General features: G+C 41.7%; 1 long non-coding RNA gene across 1 annotated transcript in view; it reads left to right on the top strand.

The window, feature by feature from the left end:
* The window catches only part of LOC124556748, a 212,721-nt gene that overhangs the window by 146,917 nt on the left and 41,258 nt on the right, over window positions 1–24,546 (top strand). The window contains exon 3 of the long non-coding RNA XR_006968679.1: window positions 7,807–7,881. This is a non-coding gene — a long non-coding RNA (uncharacterized LOC124556748). The remainder of the gene's footprint in view (window positions 1–7,806; window positions 7,882–24,546) is intronic.

Raw genomic sequence — 24,546 nt, 5'->3', positions numbered from 1 at the left:
CTTGATCGTCCACTCTTGTTATTCCCTCTTGGTTGTTGTACATATTGTATATGACCCGTCTCTCCCTATAGCTTACCCCTACTTGTTTCAGAATCTCGAACAGCTTGCACCATTTTATATTGTCGAACGCTTTCTTCAGGTCGACAAATCCTATGAAAGTGTCTTGATTTTTCTTTAGCCTTGCTTCCATTATTAGCCGTAACGTCAGAATTGCCTCTCTCGTTCCTTTACTTTTCCTAAAGCCAAACTGATCGTCACCTAGCGCTTTCTCAATTTTCTTTTCCATTCTTCTGTATATTATTCTTGTAAGCAGCTTCGATGGATGAGCTGTTAAGCTGATTGTGCGATAATTCTCGCACTTGTCAGCTCTTGCCGTCTTCGGAATTGTGTGGATGATGCTTTTCCGAAAGTCAGATGGTATATCGCCAGACTCATATATTCTACACACCAACGTGAATAGTCGTTTTGTTGCCACTTCCCCCAATGATTTTAGAAATTCTGATGGAATGTTATCTATCCCTTCTGCCTTATTTGGCCGTAAGTCCTCCAAAGCTCTTTTAAATTCCGATTCTAATACTGGATCCCCTATCTCTTCTAAATCGACTCCTGTCTCTTCTTCTATCACATCAGACAAATCTTCACCCTCATAGAGGCTTTCAATGTATTCTTTCCACCTATCTGCCCTCTCCTCTGCATTTAACAGTGGAATTCCCGTTGCAATCTTAATGTTACCACCGTTGCTTTTAATGTCACCAAAGGTTGTTCTGACTTTCCTGTATGCTGAGTCTGTCCTTCCGACAATCATATCTTTTTCGATGTCTTCACATTTTTCCTGCAGCCATTTCGTCTTAGCTTCCCTGCACTTCCTATTTATTTCATTCCTCAGCGACTTGTACGTTTCTGTATTCCTGATTTTCCCGGAACATGTTTGTACTTCCTCCTTTCATCAATCAACTGAAGTATTTCTTCTGTTACCCATGGTTTCTTCGCAGCTACCTTCTTTGTACCTATGTTTTCCTTCCCAACTTCTGTGATGGCCCTTTTTAGAGATGTCCATTCCTCTTCAACTGTACTGCCCACTGCGCTATTCCTTATTGCTGTATCTATAGCGTTAGAGAACTTCAAACGTATCTCGTCATTCCTTAGTACTTCTTTGCGTATTGATTCTTCCTGACTAATGTCTTGAACTTCAGCCTACTCTTCATCACTACTATATTGTGATCTGAGTCTATATCTGCTCCTGGGTACGCCTTACAATCCAGTATCTGATTTCGGAATCTCTGTCTGACCATGATGTAATCTAATTGAAATCTTCCCGTATCTCCCGGCCTTTTCCAAGTATACCTCCTCCTCTTGTGATTCTTGAACAGGGTATTCGCTATTACTAGCTGAAACTTGTTACAGAACTCAATTAGTCTTTCTCCTCTTTCATTCCTTGTCCCAAGCCCATATTCTCCTGTAACCTCTTCTTCCACTCCTTCCCCTACAACTGCATTCCAGTCGCCCATGACTATTAGATTTTCGTCCCCCTTTACATACTGCATTACCCTTTCAATATCCTCATACACTTTCTCTATCTGTTCATCTTCAGCTTGCGACGTCGGCATGTATACCTGAACCATCGTTGTCGGTGTTGGTCTGCTGTCGATTCTGATTAGAACAACCCGGTCACTGAACTGTTCACAGTAACACCCCCTCTGCCCTACCTTCCTATTCATAATGAATCCTACACCTGTTACACCATTTTCTGCTGCTGTTGATATTACCCGATACTCATCTGACCAGAAATCCTTGTCTTCCTTCCACTTCACTTCACTGACCCCTACTATATCGAGATTGAGCCTTTGCATTTCCCTTTTCAGATTTTCTAGTTTCCCTACCACGTTCAAGCTTCTGACATTCCACGCCCCGACTCGTAGAACGTTATCCTTTCGTAGATTATTCAATCTTTTTCTCATGGTAACCTCCCCCTTGGCAGTCCCCTCCCGGAGATCCGAATGGGGGACTATTCCGGAATCTGTTGCCAGTGAGAGATCGTCATGATACTTCTTCAATTACAGGCCACATGTCCTGTGGATACATGTTACGTGTCTTTAATGCAGACTACAGAGAGGTAGGGTCGATAGGGACCTGCTCGACCCTTTTGCCTCACTCTTTTTAAGTGCTTTCGTGTCTTAAATGGGCTAGATGGGCTACAGGTAGCCCTTTGGAATTCATGAGTGATTTCTTCAGCTGATTTCATGCGGTGTTTTGCAACCACCCTCAGCAATGCTCGATGATCTCTGTCCGTCAGTACATAAAGTCTGCCTGGCCTTGCTTTATCTGTGGTATTTCCTTCGCGTTTCCACTTTTCACATCACCAACAGTCGACATGGGAACTTTTGGAATGTTTTAAATGATTCCCACCCTTAGGACAAGAGAGTGCCCTGAACCTCTATCCGCTCCTGCGCCCTCTTTGACAAGGCCGTTGGCAGAATGAGGCTGACTTCTTATGCCGGAAGTCTTCGGCCGCCAATGCTGATTATTTATCAAAGTTTAGGCAGTGGCGGGGAACCGAGGGAGACGTAGCAGTGTTAAATATGGCGGACCTAAGATCGGCCATAAAGGAAAACATTGATGAAAACTATTTAATTCTGTAGTAATGCAAGGAATGAAGCCACAGTAATTTTAATCTGCCATTCACTATAAATTTTCATGGTGATCCCAATAGAACGTGAGTATTGATCATATCTATAATAGTTAGGATTTACTGTTCAAGTGAAATTAACAAGTTTTGTAACAAAGACCTGAATGCTAAAATCTGAACACTTAGGTCGATCTTAACGAGCGACATTTCATATAGAAGCGCATCATGAAAATGACAAACTTTGTAAATATCAACTCTTTAAGTTTGTTTAAAAGATATAGTAAATTTAAATTATCACTATTTTTAGTTAAGCATCAGATCATCATTTCCTCCACACAAAACACATTGAACTATAACAGCATGACACCTTATTGAATCATTAGGTAACAGAATATTTGTTGTAAAGTTTAGTGCATGATAGTTACTTTCGTTCTTTATTTATTTATCAGAAAGCACATTGATGCAAGGCTACTGGCCGTGACATACAAAGTTAAGAGGGAAATTGTATTGGTTTTATGTAAAAGAATTTAACAATGGATATTATTGTCACTTTATTTAGAACGTGAAAGTGGTCAAGCTTTGATTATTTAAATATGTTAAAATGTAAAATAATGTAGAATAAGCTGTAGACAATCAGATGGACGGCTTCAGGAAAGATAACTGCCCCAGTCAGTTGAGCGAGGATATTCAGCACACAGTTAAATGCGGCTGGAGAGGAGCAGAGGCAGTACTGGTGCAGTTCGGCTGGAGACATCAATGGATACAGTACGGGTGGAGATGCGAAAGCGGACGGTCGGTCTTTAGGCAGCTAGGAAGTGAAACGACCTAGAAAATTTCGCGTTGTGTGGTATTGCGGGATTTAGTATCCCAGCGGTGAGCAGCCGCGAGCCTGGTGTGAGGTGTACTGTTGGACTCTTAATTCACGATGAGATGGTGAATGATCGAACTGTGTCAAATGGATATGCGCTCGAGTGTAATAGAAATTCTGAAACGACCACTTTCTCTATTATTTTGCTTTCTTAGTAAACATTATTCTAATCAAATCGCAACTATGTGGCCTACATCATTTATGGGTCGTTAATTTAGTTCCCGATATTATTATTATTGTTATTATATGTTAAATTAACTTTTTTATTTCGCATACTTGCCATCAGCCAGACAATTTAACCAAAAGGTCACAATCGCGTAATTTAGGGCGTATAATGCGACACGTGTGGTTAAACCCCTAGACGAGTTTGAGCCAAGACATTTCGACGAAGAGGAACCGCATGTGAACCCAAACATCTTTGGGATGTTAGCTCGTACCTTCATATCTCAGAATATATCCTGTCTACCAATCCCTTATTCAAGTCAGGTTGCCCCATAATTTTCTTTTTCCTCAATTTTATTCAGTACCTCCGCATTAGCTAGGTGACCTACCCAGGTAATATAGAGCGTTCTTCTGTAGCACCACATTTCAAATGCTTCTGTTCTCTTCTTGTCAAAACTATTAATCGTCTCCGTTTCTCTTACATACATGGCTACGCTCCAAAAAAATACTTTCACAAAATACTTCCTAATACTTAAATCCCCATTCACTGTTAATAAAATTTCTCTTCTTCAGAAATGCTTTTCTTGACATTACCAGTCTATATTTTACGAGGGGCGTTCAGAAAGTAAGCTCCGATCGGTCGCGAAGTGGAAACGACTAAGAAAATCCGATAAAGCTTTGCACAGATGTGTTGGGTAGTGTCTCTAGTATAACCCCAGTTAGCATCACGTCGCTCTTCTCATTTCTGAGCTCGCAGTGAGTGCGTAAAGATGTCTAGAAAATAGTGTCTGCCGCCAAGTGCGAGGGCCTGGTGAGAAATTTCGCCTGAAGCTATGCAGCTAACATTACATAACTGTCGTGCTGTTTCTTCTTCAAGACAATTCTCAGCCGCATTCTGCAGGGGCAATGAAGATGCTCCTGCATCGTTTTCAAATGGAAATGTGAGATTACCCACAATACAGTCCGCAGTTGTCTCCCCCTGAGTTTCATCTCTGGCCACATGAACCGCTGTCTTTGAAGACAACATTTTGACACAGACAACGAGGTGTAGGCCAGCGTGGAGAATTGGCGGAAAGCACTGGCGGCTGCCTTCTATGATGAGGCTATTGAAAAGTTGGTACAACGCTATGACAAAAGTCTAAGTCAGAACTGCAACTACGTAGAGAAGTAGCTGAAAGGTGTAGCTAATTGTTACAAGTAAAACATTTCTGATGTTCACTGTGGTTTCAATTTGGCAATCAATCGGAGCTTACTTTCTGAACAGGCCTCGTATATCCCCTCTATTTCTACCGTCATCGGTTATTTTACTGCTCAAATAGCAAAACTTGTCTACTACTTTAAGTGTCTCGTTTCCTGAACTAATTCCCTCTGCTTTCTCTGATTTAATTCGACCAGGTTCCATTATCCTTGTTTTGATTTTGTTGATGTTCATCTTATATCCTCCATTTAAGACACTGTCCGTTCCGTTCAACTGCTCTTCCAAGCCCTATGCTGTGTCTGACAGAATTATATCATCATAGGCGTACTTAGTTTTTATTTCTTCTCCCTGAACTTTAATTCCTTCTCAGAATTTTTGTTTTCCTTTACTGCTTACTCAGTGTACAGTTTGAATAACATCAGGGATAGGTTACAACCCTGTTTCACTCCCTTCTCACTCGTTGCTTCTTCTTCATGCCCCTGGACTCTTATAAATGTCGTTTGATTTCTGTACAAGTTGTATATAGCCTTTCTCTCCCTATATTTTACCCGTGCTACCTTTAGAATTTCAGAGAGAGTATTCCAGTCAACATCATCAAAACTTTCCTCTGAGTCTACAAATGACATAAACGTTGGTTTGCCTTTCCTCAACCTATGTTCTAAGATAACTCGTAGTGACAGTATTGCCTCGAATGTGCCAAAGTTTCTTCGAAATCCAAACTGATCTTACCCGAGGTCAGCTTCTACCAATTTTTCCGTTGCTGTCTAAAGTATTCATGTTAGCATTTCGCAGCCATGACTTATTAAACTGATAGTTCGGTAATATTCACACCTGTCATCATCAGCTTTTCTTGGAATTGGAATGTTACATTCCTCTTGAAGTCTTAGAATATTTCTCCTGTCTCGTATATCTTGCACACCAGATGGAAGTGTTTTGTCGTGGCTGGCTACCCCAAAGCTATCAATAGGTCTGACGAAATGTCGTCTACTGCTTGTGCCTTGTTTCGACTTAGGTCTTTCAGTGCTGTATCAAATTCTTCTCGCAGTATCACGTCTCCCATCTCATGTTCATCTACGTCCTTTTCCATTTATGTAATATTGCCTCCAAGTTCATCACCTTTGTACAGACCTTCTATATACACTCCTTCCACCTTTCAGCTTTTCCTTCTTTGCTTAGGACTGGTGTTCCATCTGAGCTCTTGATATTCATATAGCTGCTACTCTTTTCTCCAAATGTCTCTTTAATTTTCCTGTAACCAGTATCTGTCTTTCCCCTAGTGGTACATGCTTCTAAATCCTTACATTTGTCCTCCAGCCATTCCTGCTTAGGCATTTTGCACTTCCTGTCAGTCTCATTTTTAGACGTTTATATTCCATTTTGCCTGCTTCATTTGCTGCATTTTTATATTTTCTCTTTTCATCAGTTAATTTCATTATCTCCTCTGTCATCCAAGGCTTTCTACTAGGTCCTGTCTTTTTTCCTATTTCATCCTCAGCTGCCTTAACTATTTCGCCTCTCAAATCTACCCATTCGTGTTCTATTGTATTCTTTCCCTCTTCTAGTCAATCGTTCCCTAATGCTTCCTCTCAAACTCTCAACAACCCTCGGTTCTCTAAACTTATCCAGTTAGCATCTCCTTAATATCCTACCTATTTGCTATTTCTTTACTTTACTGTGGTCAGAGTCCACATCTCCCTCTGGAAATGTCTTACAATTTAAAATCTGGTTCCGAAATCTCTGTCTTATTATGTAATCAATCTAAAACCTTCCAGTGTCTCCAGGTCTCTTCCACGTACACTATCTTCTTTCATGATTCCTCATCCATACGTTAGCGATGATTAAATTGTGCTCTGTGAAAAATTCTACCAGGCGGCTTCCTCTTTCATTCCTTTCCCCCAGTCCATATTCACCTACTATTTTTGCTTCTCTTCCTTTTCCTACTATCGAATTCCACTTCCCCTTAACTATAACATTTTCGTCTCCCTTAACTATCCAAACAGTTTCTTTTGTCTCATCACATATTTCTTCAATTTCTCCATCTGCGGAGCTAGTTGACATATAAATTTGTACTACTCTGGTGGGCGTGTGCTTCGTATCTATCTTGACTGCTATAATGCAATCACTATGCTGTTCATAGTAGGTTACCCGTATTGTTGTTTTCTTATTCATTGCCCCTATTTGATTTTGTATTTAAAACCCTGTCGCCACCCGACCTGAATTACTGTTGCTACTGCCGCTTAACTTCACTAATTCCTACTATATCCAACTTCAACCTATCTGTTTCCCTTTTTAAATTTTCTAACCTACCTGCCGAATTAAGGGGTCTATTCATTCCATGCTCCGATCCGTAGAATGCCAGATTTGTTTCTCCTGAATAGTCCCTGTCCCCATATTCCTAGATAACTTATGTATGCCAGCCGCTGTGGGCGAGCGGTTATAGGCGCTTCAGTCTGGAACCGCGCGAAAGCTACGGTCGCAAGTTCGAATCTTGCCTCGGGCATGGATGTGTGTGATGTCCTTAGGTTAGTTAGGTTTAAGTAGTTCTAAGTTCTAGGGGACTGATGACCTCAGACGTTGAGTCCCATAGTGCTCAGAGCCATTTTGAACCAACTTAATGTATGTGAGTGCTCCCAGTGATCGTTCTGCATTCACGTAATCATACGCTAATCGATCTTTCTTCCTATTTATTCTCAATCCGTGACATTCACTTATGCTGAGAGTCTACAGTCATTGCCCGCACCTAGCGTCGATTATCTGCAAGACTACTTACACTTTGCTATAATTTTATTTACTATACAGTTGGCTATAGGTGAGATTTCCTGTGGTGAAAGCTGTATTGATAAAAAGAGGATACAAAAAAGCTGCACAGGTCACAAGGAGGGTGCAAAATATTTTTTGAGGAGTTCATTTTGAGCTTGGCCTTGTGTTATTTTATCCACGTTTCTTCCGCAGGCGTCAACTGAGGCGTCATCAGGTGAAGAAGACGATCCTGGTGGCAGTACCAGCGCCATGGTGGAAACAGCAGCGGTAAGTATCCTTGATAAGTAGAGAATTTTACCTAGTAATCACAAAAATTTAGTGTAGTTTAGCATGCTACTCATAGCAGGTACCCAATTTAAAATGGTTCACTCGCTCACAGAAAATTTGTTTCGTGTCGGCCCACAACCTCTCCTCTTCCTTATTCCTTATCAAACCACACGAAATGCTGATTTTCTTTTTCTTTTACAATGTGGTGTTCCACACTGTAATCTGCTTAAAACGACGTATTTTCTAAGGGACGATCAAGAAATTTCCGTTTGAGGGCGTATATGAAACGTAGCGCGACTCCGGTGCAGGTATAAACGCACCGACATGTAGCCAAGGGATTAATGTGCAAGTCCTGTCTTCCTGATGCGCGTTCGGTAAATGCGGGAATGTGAGTTATGGGGACCTTATTACTAAACACGTCCAAAAAGGACCAACATGCTGTTATTCTTTTCTTGGCTGCCGAAGAACAAACACCGTTAGACATCTATCGGAGAATAAAGAATGTATATGGGGCAGCATGTCCGTCGAAAACCACTGTTGTGGAATGGTGCGTCAAGTTCCATGGTGCTTGATGACAACGCATGTCCAAATACAGAAAGTGTCGTAACGCAGACGTTACGCCAACTTCCGTGGGAGACACTCGAGCACCCGCAGTATAGTCCTAAAGTAAATGTCGTGTGACTAGGGCTTCCCGTCGGGTAGACAGTTCACCGGGTGAAAGTCTTTCGATTTGACGCCACTTCGGCGCCTTACGCGTCGATGGGGAAGAAATGAAGATGATTAGGACAACACAACACCCAGTCCCTGAGTGGAGAAAATCTCAGACCCCAACCGGGAATCGAACCCGGGCCCTTAGGATTGGCATTCTGTCGCGCTGACCACTCATCTACCGGGGGCGAACGCCGTATAGTCCTGACCTCTCACCATGTGATTATCACGCCTTCGGTCCCTGAAAAAAAAAAGGCCTACTTGGAAGATCGTAGACTTCTGTCTGACGAGGATGGGCAGCAGGCACTTTCGGACTTCTTCACACTGCAGGACGCTATGTTTAACCGAAGTGATATCTTCAACCTGGTGCGTTTTCGGGATAGTTGCCTCGGTGTTCGCGGTGGTTTTGCGTGATTGGCATGCCGATTCTGCAAAGCCTTCAAAGAGTAAGTTTTTGATCGCCCTTGACATACAGCATCCGCTACTGTATAAACTTTATTGAAATGTGATACTAGTTGTGGTCTATACGGACCATCTGCTGACATCTCGTAATTCTAAAAACAAAAGCGATAATGGTCTAAATACCGGAGTAAATTTTATAAAGAGTCTTAAAACCTGTTGAACAAAGTGAATATGTACTCACTGGACGTGAAGTCGTTTTACTTTCTTTATCATCTGATTTATTAAACAGGGTTACCTTGACCCTGACTTAAATAGGCAAACATCAGTATTTACATTATATGTCGCTGACATACTTTTATAACTGGGCACGTGGGTACTTCCGCTGAAACGGCGGAATATAGACCTTGTGTAAGACCTGTCCAAGTTACTCTTATCACACTCACATCGCAACTGTTGTAAAAATTTCGTAACTGCACTGGTGAAAAGTATATTCCCCTTGTCTGTAGGCTTTTATTTAAGGATTTACTACGTAATTTCACTTACAGCGAGCTTAGCGACCGCTAGTAACGTGAAAAAATCTGTGTCTACCAAACAAGTGGCTACCAAAGACAGCTACAGTTGTCACATCCCAAACGTGACAGTTGCTTGGGACTGGGCGACAGGGTTCGGGGAGGAAGGAAAATAGTCCGTTGGCCTAAGTGAGATGGACTCTTGACACAACCGTGTCGTTAAAATACCCTTATTACAAAAGATAAGGATTGGAATGAGTAATGAATCACGAATACAAAGTGTTTTTCAACTTCTGACTTTTTTCATAGAATACTCTCAACCTAGTATACATTTGCTCCGAGTTGTATCCACCAAAGACCAAATCACTGCACAGAGACGAGAGCTGTTTGTGCCATTTCTACTATCTCTCCACTTCCGCTAGGACCTGTATCTCATACCTCTCTTCTAATCCTGTCAGCTCTCATTGTCGTTACTTTCTCTTCGGAATGTCTACATCCAAGTTTTAATCGAAGTCCCCTTCGCCTCCGCCAGTCCCTGACTTGGTGTAATTCTGGAAGACCCTCGCCATCTTATTGGCTCTAATTATGCACTGCTTTTCAGAAGCTGACTGGAGGGAGGGAGACGTCTGCTGTAAATTCATGTCTCGGATTTGCTATAAGCTCTTCATGACGACGTGTTCTCCTTCCAGAGACACTCTCCCTTATCCTTCTCTTACTCTCGCTCTCAAATGATATTTACGTGTTACAGTGTTATTTCTTAAGCGCTGCTGGCGTCCACATGGCGCCGCCGGCCACAAACATTCCTTCTATGTGACTCGAAGCATCCGCCATTTTATGTAAGCCCGTTGTCATACTCTGGTGCTGCTTGCCTGTCCCGTAATTTTCCTTTGTTATGCTCATGGAGCTTTCCCCTCTTATTAACCCGTAAGAGTTAGTCGTCATTTACGTGAATAAAAGATATCTCCACTGCCGATGGACGCTACTCTTCAGAGTAGCGTCAGTTAAAGCCTTTGTTCTTCATTACAACATTTTTTGCAATAAGATTTTGGTTACACAATTTGTCATTTCTTGTTTTTCAATAAAAATAAATATTTTATCTTCTTTTAGATTAAACAAATAGATTTTAACTAATTTTCCTTTAAAATAACACCATTTACATTCTATTCAAATTACATTTACATTGTATTTTCCTCTGAAACAGTTACTTCTTAACTGGGATAACTATATTTTATACTTTACAATTATGTTTATCATCTGTTTCGGAAGTGAACTGAGTCTTCGTGCTCATTTGGACTTTTTTCATACATTAATATTTCATCAGGAATACCAGTAAGAGGTCTTAGTGCCACTGAATTTCCTGCAGCTTGATTTACGATAGTAGTTCTTACACATATTTCACCACAAAAGTTATTATCATCGAAGTAATATCGTATAGGTCGAAAACACTCCTTACAACATTTACATCGTCTGCAGCAATAGGTTAATACAACGAGTAAAGTTAAGATTATGATAACAAATGTAGTGAACAGTATGTCACTTATGTTTCATCCTTCCCTGCTGTTCACTAATCATACGATGTAAATCATTTGGACGCTTTCCAGCAACCTTTAATGCATGTACTTGTGTGTCCACACGATGTAATGGTAACTCTAAGTGGAGCAAAGAACTGTTTGTGTTTTCCTTATTCACTATGCAACAGTCAACTTACAACTTTATTTGTGGTATTACACACTTTTTATTTGTGTTGGTGCGTATTATTCGGTTTGTCTGTATGAAGGCTCTTGTACTATATCCCAAACATATATGGTAGAAACTTATTTTTCCAACTCCTCTTAGCGCTGCATCCTTTTGGGCTTGTTCCCACACAATATCGTCAGACATTCCTTCTTAGGAACTATGTACAACTATTCACTGTTGTTTAAAGGTGTCCATACACTTCGCTGCACTAATATTTTCACAGTCATCTGGCATTGTACTTGTTGGCTGAAGCAACCTTGCCTCACACTCTTCCTAGTCGAAAGCACGCAAGAGAACAAATATGTGTATACAAATTCTCCTGTTCCTGTTTAGATTCTTACAATCTATTGCTCAATCAATTATTTCGCGTAATGCCTTTTAGATTGTCTAGGAGTAGAGACTCCTTTCCTGGCCGAAGAAAAATATTCTTCCCTTTTGACCGAGGGAGTCCTTGTGGTAAAGTGAACATTCTGTATAAGGAAAACATGTTATTATCTACTAAGGGAACATTTATCACATATTGTAGTATGCTTCTCGCTATAAACACATCTACGTCGATTAACATCAATTAAGAGGTATCCTGATGAATCGGCCAGAGGGACAAGAAACCTTAATCTCTCAGATCATCTCTCATTACACTGAAGAATTTCACAATTTGTATCGGGTTTATGATGTGAGGCTGCAATATAACTCTCTGTGCAATAAGTATAGCATTTATCGTTTGTTCATACTCTGAGTCTGTATCCCCGACTGCATCTGCTTGTTTCAGTAATTGTTCACACATGGTTGCAAACGTTGCAACTCTTTTAAGTCATATGGCAGCCTCCAAAACAAAAGACTTAATGAATCTTTCTAGCCTTCTGAAAACGTTCAATTATAGCATCTAAATTTACATTATTTTACAATTACCGAGCGAGATGGCATAGTGGTTAGCACACTGGACTCTCTTCTGGAGGATGACGGTTCAAACACGCGTCCGGCCGTTCAGATTTAGATTTTCCGTGATTTCCCTAAATCGCTTCAGCCAAAATGCTGGGATGGTTCCTTTGGAAGGGCACGGCTTACTTCCTTACCCATCCTTCCCTAACCCGTTGGGACCGATGACCTCGTTGTTTTGTCCCCTCCCTCCCCCCCCCCCCCCCCCCCCCCAAAATCAACGAACCAACCTATGTTACAATTTTCCATATTGCGCTGTATATTTCTACTTCTCATAAATCGTGTTAGTGAAGATTTATCTATTTTTGAAACTTCTTAATCCGTTGGCAATGATTTAGCTCTTGCTGTGCTCGCTAGTAGTTGTAGCAGTAGTAATAGCAGTAGCATTCTTCCTGTCTGCGTCATACCAGATATTAGAAATGCTGTTTTAATCTGTTTGCATGCACCTCTGATGCTTTATTCCCTCTTAATTATGATTACATTCGACGTGTCTATTCCGAATATTGCACATGGCCCTCGCCACTGTGAATCTAGCTTCCTACATCTTCCACATTTTACTGTTTCATCGTACAGCACCACTTTGTCGCCTTCCTTGAACTTTTTTGACTTTCGTCCTTTGTCACATTGTTTCTTCTTGGCTTTTTGTTTTGTAATATTGATTGTCTTAATATATTATATCTCTTTCATTCTCATTTTGTCTGTTCGTATATGACTCATGGTTATAGCTTACCTTTCCAGATTCTCATTGCAATTTCTTGGAATGTTTACTTTTCTGCCATACATCAGTTCAAATGCGTGTAGCCTGTACTACCGTGTGGTGTGTTGAATACGAAAACTGCATATGGTAGCCACTTAGTTAGTAGTACCGACGGAATTCCGAGTCTTAAAACTATGTGTTATACAAAAGCTTCTGCTACTGTCTCAGCGTCTTGATATTCTATAGGCACAGTTAAAGTAAACTTACTTAAGTTTCCTTGGAATGCCAACTTTCTCTTACCTGTGCCTGACACATTTAAAGGCCCTACAATATCTATCGAACACCTTTCGAATACACTTTCCGACGTGTCTGTTATTTCTAATGGCATTTTTGTGTTTACCTGTGTAAGCATTCTATTTTGGCATGACGGACACTTACATACGTATTCCTCTATATCGCGTTTCATTCCCTCACATTGCTTATACTTCTTTACCCTTTCGAACGTTTTATACATGGCCTGGAGCACTTCTGCGTTTTCTGTAGTATCCATTTCTTCTCCTCATGAGGTAATTTCGCTTTCTGCTTGTGTGTCTACTGATGTGTCGTCATCATGTTCTATGTCAGCGCTGGCTTGGGTTTGCCGCGCGTTCACCTGATTAGCCTTATTCTTGCGTTCCAGCTGACCTTTGTCAATATGGATACTCTCACTGTGTCGTATCCTTCTAAGAGCGTCTGCATTGCTATTCAGTCTACCCGGCTCATAAATTACGTTGTAGTCATACTCCTAAATCGGCATTGCTTCACTGTAAATACTATAGCCAAAAATCCTGGTACTCGGTGACGAGTCAGCGTCGCTGCGTGCAGCTTGTGGCTGCTGCGGTACTATAATTTAATTTCGCCTTTCTTAATTATCTAGATGCGTACGCAATGGGCATATTGTTGTGTCTAGACAAGACAGCCTAGACACAATGAGAGGAAGCCGAAAGGCACGCGCTAAGTTAAAGCAGGATGGCGTGAGGTCTGAAACAGGATACGTAATGAATGCTATAAAGAAAAGTACGTAGCTTCTGGAATACTTAACTTCAATCCATCCTTTTGGTACATCTGGAGATTGTGGCGATACAAGTGAGACTCTTTAGATACATGCAATGTTACTAATGGCGCCTTGCTAGGTCGTAGCCATTGACTTAGCTGAAGGCTATTCTAACTATCTGCTCTGCAAATGAGCGAGGCTTCGTCAGTGTGTATCGCTAGCTACGTCGTCCGTACAACTGGGGCGAGTGCTAGTCCGTATCTCGAGGCCTGCCCTGTGGTGGCGCTCGGTCTGCGATCACACAGTGGCGACACGCGGGTCCGACATGTACTAATGGACCGCGGCCGATTTAAAGCTACCACCTAGCAAGTGTGGTGTCTGGCGGTGACACCACACATATCTTCGCCAATTTATTTGTCTTTTCACAAGCCCTAGAGCTCAATTGCTCACGTGCGTTGTTATTATGAGCTGTTTTGTAAAATATGGATACTGAAGTAGCTGCAGATTAACCAGTTTCTTCTTTAGTTCCTCATAAGCATAATTTTTTCTTTCACACCGTTCGTATTTTACACTGTTCTTTAGCAGTTCGTGTAGAGTCTTCGTGATTTTGCTAAAATTTGCAATAAACCGGCGGTAGTACCCGATTAATCGTAAGAATCTTTTCTACCTCTACCATGTCCGCTGTCACCCCCGTATCCGTGATACAACAACCCAAGATAATCATTTATTTTCTTACAATCTCGCACTTATGTTCTTGCAGCTTAAAGTTGTGCTCTCGTAACCTATCAAAAGTTAAACGAAGTTTATGATTATGCTCCTGCAGCTTTTTTTCTTATCACTTTATATCGTCTACGCATGTGAAACGTTTAATACCTTGAAGATCTGCTAAAACTGTATTATCCATTAATCGTTGGAAACGTCCTGGGACTGTCTTCAACCCATTGGCATTCGTTTGTACTCGTTGATAGTTGGAGCTGAAAGCTGTCTTCTCTCTGTCCTTCTTGTCCGTCAGTATTTGGTAATATCAGCTTGCAAGGTCAAGGGTCGTGAAGTACTTTGCCTGCCCTAATTGACCCGAGATATGGGATGTATTTGGTAGCGGAAATGCATCGCCTACAGTACTGTCATTCAATTATCTGTAGTCCACTACGATTTTCCACTTATGTTTACCACTGACGCCTCTTTTCCTTGGAACGGAAAATAAAGGTGTATTCCAGGCACTACTGCTTTCGACAGCTATATCGTAGTTCAACATCTGTTCTATCTGCTCTTTAAAAACCTCTTTCTTTGCCTCGGGTATTCTGTATAGTCTAGAGTTTATCACTTTCCCTGCATGTACCGGTGTTGTGGTTCTATGCATCGCTGTGGAGGTATGTGACAGTACGTCACCTGGAAGATGAAGTACATCTACACGACATACTCTGTGCAAACGTCTACTGATGCACTCTTTTCTTTGGTATTTAAATTATCCATTCTCAATTGCTTTAGCAAAATGCTACACGATTTCCTGTTTTTCCTATGGATTCCTCACTGCTTCTTACCTCGAAACCTTTGAAAGTTGTGCTAATTCTTCTGTCACTAATTTGACGTTTTTTAATTCTACTTTGTCTTCTGATAAATGTATTGCACTTACTATGTACCTACCATTTCGCACTTTCACTAGCGATTGTGGAACGTATACTCCTGTTGACATTTGTTGTTTCGAGATAATTTCTTCATTTCCCCTTCTCGAGGCACCTGCCGTCCGTTTTCAACAACAGTATCTTTTCCTCTCGTTGTTCTATATCTTCTTCGGATTCCTGATCGGTCTGGAACTCATGTCCTTTCGTTTCCTTTTCCACTGTTAAGGGTGTGTCTTTCCCTTGTAAACTAAAGACTTTTCCCTTATAATCTAATTTAACTTTATGCTGTGTTAGAAAATCCGTACCGATCAACCCGTCATAGGGGATATCTAACCCTGACGGATATACATGAAACGTGTGTACCACGTCTCCAACACCTGTCATAATTAGACACATTACCACCACTCCTAATGTACGTACTGCTTCGCTGGTAACACTCTCAATCGAAGCCTTTCCACTTCATTTATACTGACTGTGCAGTCTACGGGAATACTACTTCTATCTACTAACAGCTACAGTTTCTTCCTTAATTCTTCACAGTATAACACTGACTCATCATTTTCTGTGGCACAGTGTACTAACATAATTGTGGGCATTGTTTACCGTGACAATGCCTAACTGTTTTTTGTCGCCCTTCAGTTTCATTGAACTAATTTTCCTATCTTGCTTAACACTGAAACTCTGTTTTTTTCTCAGTGCATGCCAAGGTCCTTCATGACAGTCTTTACCGTAGTGCTCTGGTCGTTTATATTTCAAACAAGTCGCGTCTTGTATCCTGGTGCACGGTACACCGCATTTGCTTGGCAGATTACTCTGCGGACACCTCCACTCACCCATGAATGCAGTCCGTTTACTTCTCTGTAATTCCCCTGTAACGTGCTGGGGTCTATTTCTATCACTTTCCTTGCCCATCCCATATTTTTTGAACTTGTGACCCCTGGTTTGTCACAATCATAGCAGAAATTTGTGAATTGTTTTGCCTGCACAATGCGAACCCTTCCTTCCGCTTTATTTTTTCTACACTTACTTGCTGTATGCCCTCGTATTCCACTGATATCAGTGTCTCGTGTACACACACACTCCTTGTTCGCAAAGCTATTCCTCGTTCTTTCATTGACAATTGAGCATTTTCTTCCTGTAATGCTAATTCTACTGCTGCAGCTAATCCAGTTTCGTCATCTTGACTTCTGGCTATTGTTTGTATTCGATCATTCCTTAGCTCTTTTATATGGTGTACTCGCAATGTTGATAGTCTGAGCTGAACGCAGTCTTCTCTCTGACCGGACGGGCAGTTCATAATTTTGTGGGAAAAAAGAAATGACACGAGGGAGATCTGAACACGGATCTCGCACTTTTTTTCTCTGCTTTTGACTCTAGTTATGGCTTCCCTAAAATCTCTATGCATTTGGTCAATCCTACTGGCCCACGTAGAGATTGGTTCCCCATGGCCTTGCCTTTCCTGAAATATCCTACATGCATAGTAATCTCGGCTTAATCGCTTAGTTCTCTTGTAAAATATGTTTCATCTCTTCCCATATGCCCGTCGTCTCACTGACGTGCAGTCTACACCTTGCCATCCCCTCGATTTTTGCTTTAAGAAGTGAAAACAAGATTAAAGGTTCCTCTGGATTCACTAATTCAAATGCTGACTCGATATGTTCAGTGAATTCACTCAGTGTCCCTCTTGTTGCTCTCAGATTTCCCTAGAATACACAGCGCTTCCTTAGCACTTAATTTACTGTTTACTACAGTGTGAGGTGGCGCAGTGTTTAGCACACTGCAGGCTAATAGGATGGTTCCTTTGAAAGGTCACGGCCGCTTCTCTTCCCTAATCCGATGGGACTAATGATCTTGCTGTCTGGTCGCCTCCCCTGAATCAATGAACCAACCAACCAACCGCTTACTGGTGAGTTATCTTCGCTAGGGGGCCCTTTTTGAATGACTTACAACTAGCAGTTTTAAAATTATAATATAATTGTTACAAGTTGCATGAATACGCACCGATTTATTCTGGTACTCTGACAAGTCAGCAGCACTGCGTCCATTTTGTGGCTGCTATTCACAAGGAAAGCTCCCCATCGCACCTCCATCAGATTTAGTGGCTAAATGTCCCAACGATTCCGAACTGCACGTTGACCCTCATCTGGACTTGCAGCAATATAGAACCATGCCATACTGCATTTCACGTCTTCGGGAGTCGTCGCTGTTTCCTTGCAGGTCTTTTGTTACAATTTTCCCCAGAGATAAAGCTCTAGAGGTGTCAAGTCGGGTAAGCGTGCAGACCTTTTTGTATTTCCTGAACGAACGATCCACCTATCTCCATATGTTATGTTAAGAAGATTTTTAATTACCTGAGCATCATGGGTTGCACATCAACCATCTTGGTAGCGCAACTCTTCCAAGAACTGCTGAGACGTAGACTATCTGATCAAAAATACCCAGACACCTGTTAGTGTACTTTAATATGGGTTGTGTCCATCCATTATGAAGGTTTGGGCTCTGCTGGGGACACTTTAAATGATGTGTCTGAATGTCTGTAGAAGAATGGCAGCCCGTTATTCCTCAAGACAATAAACCAGAGATGTGAGTGATGTTGGACGCTTCTTTCTCTGATGAATTCGACGTCGTAACCCATCTCAAAGGTGGTCCATTACGTTCACGTTGGGACTCTGGGTAGGTCAGTCCATTACAGGAAAGTTATTGCCTACAACCACTGCCTCACAGATGCTGCTTTTGCCAGTGCATAACCATGATGATACTAACAGTCATCGCCTCCGGTCTAGTCCTCTTCTGTACGCTGCAGAAAAACTATAAAACGTATTCACCCCTTCCACTTTTAGCGTTTTCACAGCAACGGGATCGTGGAAAACATCTCCATACCGTAAAACCACCTCATCCATATTCCACTCTTGGCACTACGCACGATGGCAGGTAACGTTCCCCAGGCATTCATAAAACACAGAATCTTGCATCGAATTGCCAGAGGGTATACGGTGATTCATCACTACAAATCACTTGTTTCCAGACGTGCAGTGACCAGTGGTGTCGCTCTTTACAGCAGCTCAAATGTCGCTTGGAACTAACTTTTTTTTTTTTTTGTCATCAGTCTACTGACTGGTTTGATGCGGCCCACCACGAATTCCTTTCCTGTGCTAACCTCTTCATCTCAGAGTAGCACTTGCAACCTACGTCCTCATTTATTTGCTTGACGTATTCCAATCTCTGTCTTCCTCTACAGTTTTTGCCCTCAACAGCTCCCTCTAGTACCATGGAAGTCACTCCCTCATGTCTTAGCGGATGTCCTATCATTCTGTCCCTTCTCCTTATCAGTGTTTTCCACATATTCCTTTCCTCTCCGATTCTGCGTAGTACCTCCCCATTCCTTACCTTATCAGTCCACCTAATTTTCAACATTCGTCTATAGCACCACATCTCAAATGCTTCGATTCTCTTCTGTTCCAGTTTACCCACAGTACAATGCTGTACTCCAGACGTACATCCTCAGAAATTTCTTCCTCAAATTAAGGCCGGTATTTGATATTAGTAGACTTCTCTTGGCCAGAAATGCCTTTTTTGCCATAGCGAGTCTGCTTTTGACGTCCTCCTTGCTCCGACCGTCATTGGTTATTTTACTGCCTAGGTAGCAGAATTCCTTAACTTCATTGACTTCGTGACCATCAATCCCGATGTTAAGTTTCTCGCTGTTCTCATTTCTACTACTTCTCATTGCCTTCGTCTTTCTCCGATTTACTCTCACACCATACTGTGTACTCATTAGACTGTTCATTCCGTTCAGCAGATCATTTAATTCTTCTTCACTTTCACTCAGGATAGCAATGTCATCAGCGAATCGTATCATTGATATCCTTTCACCTTGTATTTTAATTCCACTCCTGAACCTTTCTTTTATTTCCATCATTGCTTCTTCGATGTACAGATTGAAGAGTAGGGGCGAAAGGCTACAGCTTTGTCTTACACCCTTCTTAATACGAGCACTCCGTTCTTGATCGCCCACTCTTATTATTCCCTCTTGGTTGTTGTACATATTGTATATGACCCGTCTCTCCCTATAGCTTACCCCTACTTGTTTCAGAATCTCGAACAGCTTGCACCATTTTATATTGTCGAACGCTTTCTTCAGGTCGACAAATCCTATGAAAGTGTCTTGATTTTTCTTTAGCCTTGCTTCCATTATTAGCCGTAACGTCAGAATTGCCTCTCTCGTTCCTTTACTTTTCCTAAAGCCAAACTGATCGTCACCTAGCGCTTTCTCAATTTTCTTTTCCATTCTTCTGTATATTATTCTTGTAAGCAGCTTCGATGGATGAGCTGTTAAGCTGATTGTGCGATAATTCTCGCACTTGTCAGCTCTTGCCGTCTTCGGAATTGTGTGGATGATGCTTTTCCGAAAGTCAGATGGTATATCGCCAGACTCATATATTCTACACACCAACGTGAATAGTCGTTTTGTTGCCACTTCCCCCAATGATTTTAGAAATTCTGATGGAATGTTATCTATCCCTTCTGCCTTATTTGGCCGTAAGTCCTCCAAAGCTCTTTTAAATTCCGATTCTAATACTGGATCCCCTATCTCTTCTAAATCGACTCCTGTCTCTTCTTCTATCACATCAGACAAATCTTCACCCTCATAGAGGCTTTCAATGTATTCTTTCCACCTATCTGCCCTCTCCTCTGCATTTAACAGTGGAATTCCCGTTGCAATCTTAATGTTACCACCGTTGCTTTTAATGTCACCAAAGGTTGTTCTGACTTTCCTGTATGCTGAGTCTGTCCTTCCGACAATCATATCTTTTTCGATGTCTTCACATTTTTCCTGCAGCCATTTCGTCTTAGCTTCCCTGCACTTCCTATTTATTTCATTCCTCAGCGACTTGTACGTTTCTGTATTCCTGATTTTCCCGGAACATGTTTGTACTTCCTCCTTTCATCAATCAACTGAAGTATTTCTTCTGTTACCCATGGTTTCTTCGCAGCTACCTTCTTTGTACCTATGTTTTCCTTCCCAACTTCTGTGATGGCCCTTTTTAGAGATGTCCATTCCTCTTCAACTGTACTGCCCACTGCGCTATTCCTTATTGCTGTATCTATAGCGTTAGAGAACTTCAAACGTATCTCGTCATTCCTTAGTACTTCTTTGCGTATTGATTCTTCCTGACTAATGTCTTGAACTTCAGCCTACTCTTCATCACTACTATATTGTGATCTGAGTCTATATCTGCTCCTGGGTACGCCTTACAATCCAGTATCTGATTTCGGAATCTCTGTCTGACCATGATGTAATCTAATTGAAATCTTCCCGTATCTCCCGGCCTTTTCCAAGTATACCTCCTCCTCTTGTGATTCTTGAACAGGGTATTCGCTATTACTAGCTGAAACTTGTTACAGAACTCAATTAGTCTTTCTCCTCTTTCATTCCTTGTCCCAAGCTCATATTCTCCTGTAACCTTTTCTTCCACTCCTTCCCCTACAACTGCATTCCAGTCGCCCATGACTATTAGATTTTCGTCCCCCTTTACATACTGCATTACCCTTTCAATATCCTCATACACTTTCTCTATCTGTTCATCTTCAGCTTGCGACGTCGGCATGTATACCTGAACCATCGTTGTCGGTGTTGGTCTGCTGTCGATTCTGATTAGAACAACCCGGTCACTGAACTGTTCACAGTAACACCCCCTCTGCCCTACCTTCCTATTCATAATGAATCCTACACCTGTTACACCATTTTCTGCTGCTGTTGATATTACCCGATACTCATCTGACCAGAAATCCTTGTCTTCCTTCCACTTCACTTCACTGACCCCTACTATATCGAGATTGAGCCTTTGCATTTCCCTTTTCAGATTTTCTAGTTTCCCTACCACGTTCAAGCTTCTGACATTCCACGCCCCGACTCGTAGAACGTTATCCTTTCGTAGATTATTCAATCTTTTTCTCATGGTAGCCTCCCCCTTGGCAGTCCCCTCCCGGAGATCCGAATGGGGGACTATTCCGGAATCTGTTGCCAGTGAGAGATCGTCATGATACTTCTTCAATTACAGGCCACATGTCCTGTGGATACATGTTACGTGTCTTTAATGCAGACTACAGAGAGGTAGGGTCGATAGGGACCTGCTCGACCCTTTTGCCTCACTCTTTTTAAGTGCTTTCGTGTCTTAAATGGGCTAGATGGGCTACAGGTAGCCCTTTGGAATTCATGAGTGATTTCTTCAGCTGATTTCATGCGGTGTTTTGCAACCACCCTCAGCAATGCTCGATGATCTCTGTCCGTCAGTACATAAAGTCTGCCTGGCCTTGCTTTATCTGTGGTATTTCCTTCGCGTTTCCACTTTTCACATCACCAACAGTCGACATGGGAACTTTTGGAATGTTTTAAATGTCCCTGATGGATTTATTACTCAGGTGACATCCAGTGACTTGGTCACGTTCGAAGTCACTGAGTTCTACTGGCGGACCAGTTCTGTTGTTGCTGCTTCTCTATTTACAAAATAACACGCACCATCTCCTTTTATACTCGTGAGTCCGCCTCTCGTGACGTCTGGTGGTCAATTTCACATTACATTGGGGTGTCATTATATTTTAGATCAGGTAGTGTACCTGTTAGGTACCGTAGATACTTGACACTATTTGGAGTCCCATCAATGTTCATATGTTTATTTGTTATTTCTTTTTAGTCTCTTATCTAGATACAAGAGGAGACCAAATGTTGCGTATGAATTGGCATGAATATAGGACATAATATTTTAACCTAACCTCAAATTTGTTAGTATAACTAAGCATTATAGTGGGAGATCTACTTAAAGAATTTTGAAAATCATAATTTTAAAAGAATGAAAAAAATTCTTCATATTAACCTTTGGCCATATGGCGCACAGATATACGTTCACGCGGAATCCAGGAAGCACTTACTGTTGTTGTATTGTACTATGCTGAATTGCTAGATGGCAAATTTTCTAATTTATACTTCTGGACTACACTACTACACTACTATACATGGTATCAGAACCAAGCTGGATACCTCATTTATCTGGGTAGTCAGTCCTTTAAACGCTGAGGCTCAACAACTCAGATCTTGAGGCTCTGCTGCTCTGCCACGCAAAGTATAGAGACTGAGAGATGTCTTTCAGGGTCTCAGGATATCTTCATGGTCCTCTCTGAGGCTCACCTCCTCATTGCTTCCGGAAGGTTGTTTTAGGTGAATGTTCTGCCGTGTTGCGTCTCGTTGTCGTGATGTATGACCTGCTCTTGTTTGTCTCTCAGCTATGTAGTCTTGCAGTTCATAAGCTGATATTTTAGCTGTCAGCGAGTTCAGCTTCTGCCGCAGTTTCTCATTCCTTATTATGTCGTAGACCTTTAGATTACCAAAGACGTTCATGTCCTGGTTTGTAACATCTTGTCTAATAACAAATTCCCAGACGATGTTGTCTGGGGTGACGATTGCTCCACATTCATAAGTGTCAGTGGTGAACTGTTGTATTTTTAGTAAGTACCAAGGATATGGACCATGTCCCAACAGGTAGTTTATAGCTCCTTTGGTAGGAAGAAAATACGACATTCCGGATCTTTCTTTTATTTTGAGAAGAAACTAGTAAGGTCTTCGCCCTGTTTCGGCCCTGTCCCAGATTTCTTGCCATTCTCTATTAATGCAAGCCTTTATTTCCTTATTCTATGTGGCTCTTGTGCCCAGTGTCAGCTTCACCCTTTCATATTCGCCCTTTCTGAGCCAATGTTGTGCAGCTCTCCTTCTTAAGGCTAGGTCCAATATTAGCAAGGATACTATCACCAGCAGTGCCATAGTCGGCGTTGTTCTGTATACCCCTGTCAAGTGCAGGTGTACACTTCCCTCTGCGCGCCGTAAAGCCTTTGTTGTCCTTACCTTTCTGGGGTCTATGGCCCAGACGCTCGACCCATACTCTACAACAGTGATTAACATTCCGTTGTGGTACGTTCTTATGGCACTTAGCGGCAAGTGAAAACTTCTTTGACCAGTTGTTGTTATGTTATTCAGGATTTTAATTCCTCCCTGGCAGACGATTTCTAATTGTGCAGGAAAGTTGTGGTTTTCGTCGATGTTAATTCCGATGCACCTATATACTTTTCTTTCCACAAGTTGATCATTTATTGTGACTGTGAAGCTTCTCATTTTTGAAAATGTTCCTTTCAGAAGCTTATGTATTGTTTTCTGTGCTGCTATCGCTAGTTTTTCGGTGCACCAATTACTTAGTCTTTCAAGGACTACCCAACTATTTTCCTGTAATTAAGGCCCTGTGTTGGCAGATACTGTAACTAGCAGAACGTTTGCGTAGGCGATGCAGCCTCTAGTGTTTGTTATGCTCTCATGCTGGTTCAGTAATGGCTCTATGACAACAACACAGCTCTGGGCCACAAACAGAGCTCTGTGGATAGCATTTGGTGATATTTTACACAATTTTCTTCCCGCGACATTCTAACTACATCTGCCTGTCTTTGCAATAATCTCGTAGGCTGTTATAAAGACAGTTAGGACAGTCCATTTGTTTCAGTCTTTCAAGTATCCCCGGCCGCTATAAATTATCAAATGCCCCATCTATATCAATCGTTATCCCTACAACATTCTTGTCGTCTGAGGTGTTCACAATATCATGGCGTGATTTATCGCATCCTCGGTGAATTTCTCTTTCTTAATGCCTACTATCTATTTGTGGTTCCCCTGGTGGCGGTACAGAAGCTTCTCGTGTACTTTGGGTAGTGCATCTACCAAACAGATCGGACTGTATGATCTCGGTTCTGTTAGGTATTTGTCTTCCCCTGGTTTTAGTACAATATTTTTCGAGTTTTCCAGGTTCTGAACACCCAGCCCTGCCAAAGACATTCGTTTAATAACACTGCTATATATGAAACAATTTTGTCCACCAGTAAATGCAACAGTTGAGCCGTATTCTATCAAGCCCTAGTGCTTTCTTTTTCTTTGTTTTTGCCAGTCTCGCTTCTACCTGGGCAAATGTAATCACAGCACTAACA

Source organism: Schistocerca americana, chromosome X (genome assembly GCF_021461395.2).
Source record: "Schistocerca americana isolate TAMUIC-IGC-003095 chromosome X, iqSchAmer2.1, whole genome shotgun sequence".
Lineage (NCBI taxonomy): Eukaryota > Metazoa > Arthropoda > Insecta > Orthoptera > Acrididae > Schistocerca > Schistocerca americana.
Note: the sequence above shows the minus strand (reverse complement) of the source record. Positions and strands in the feature narration are given on the sequence as shown.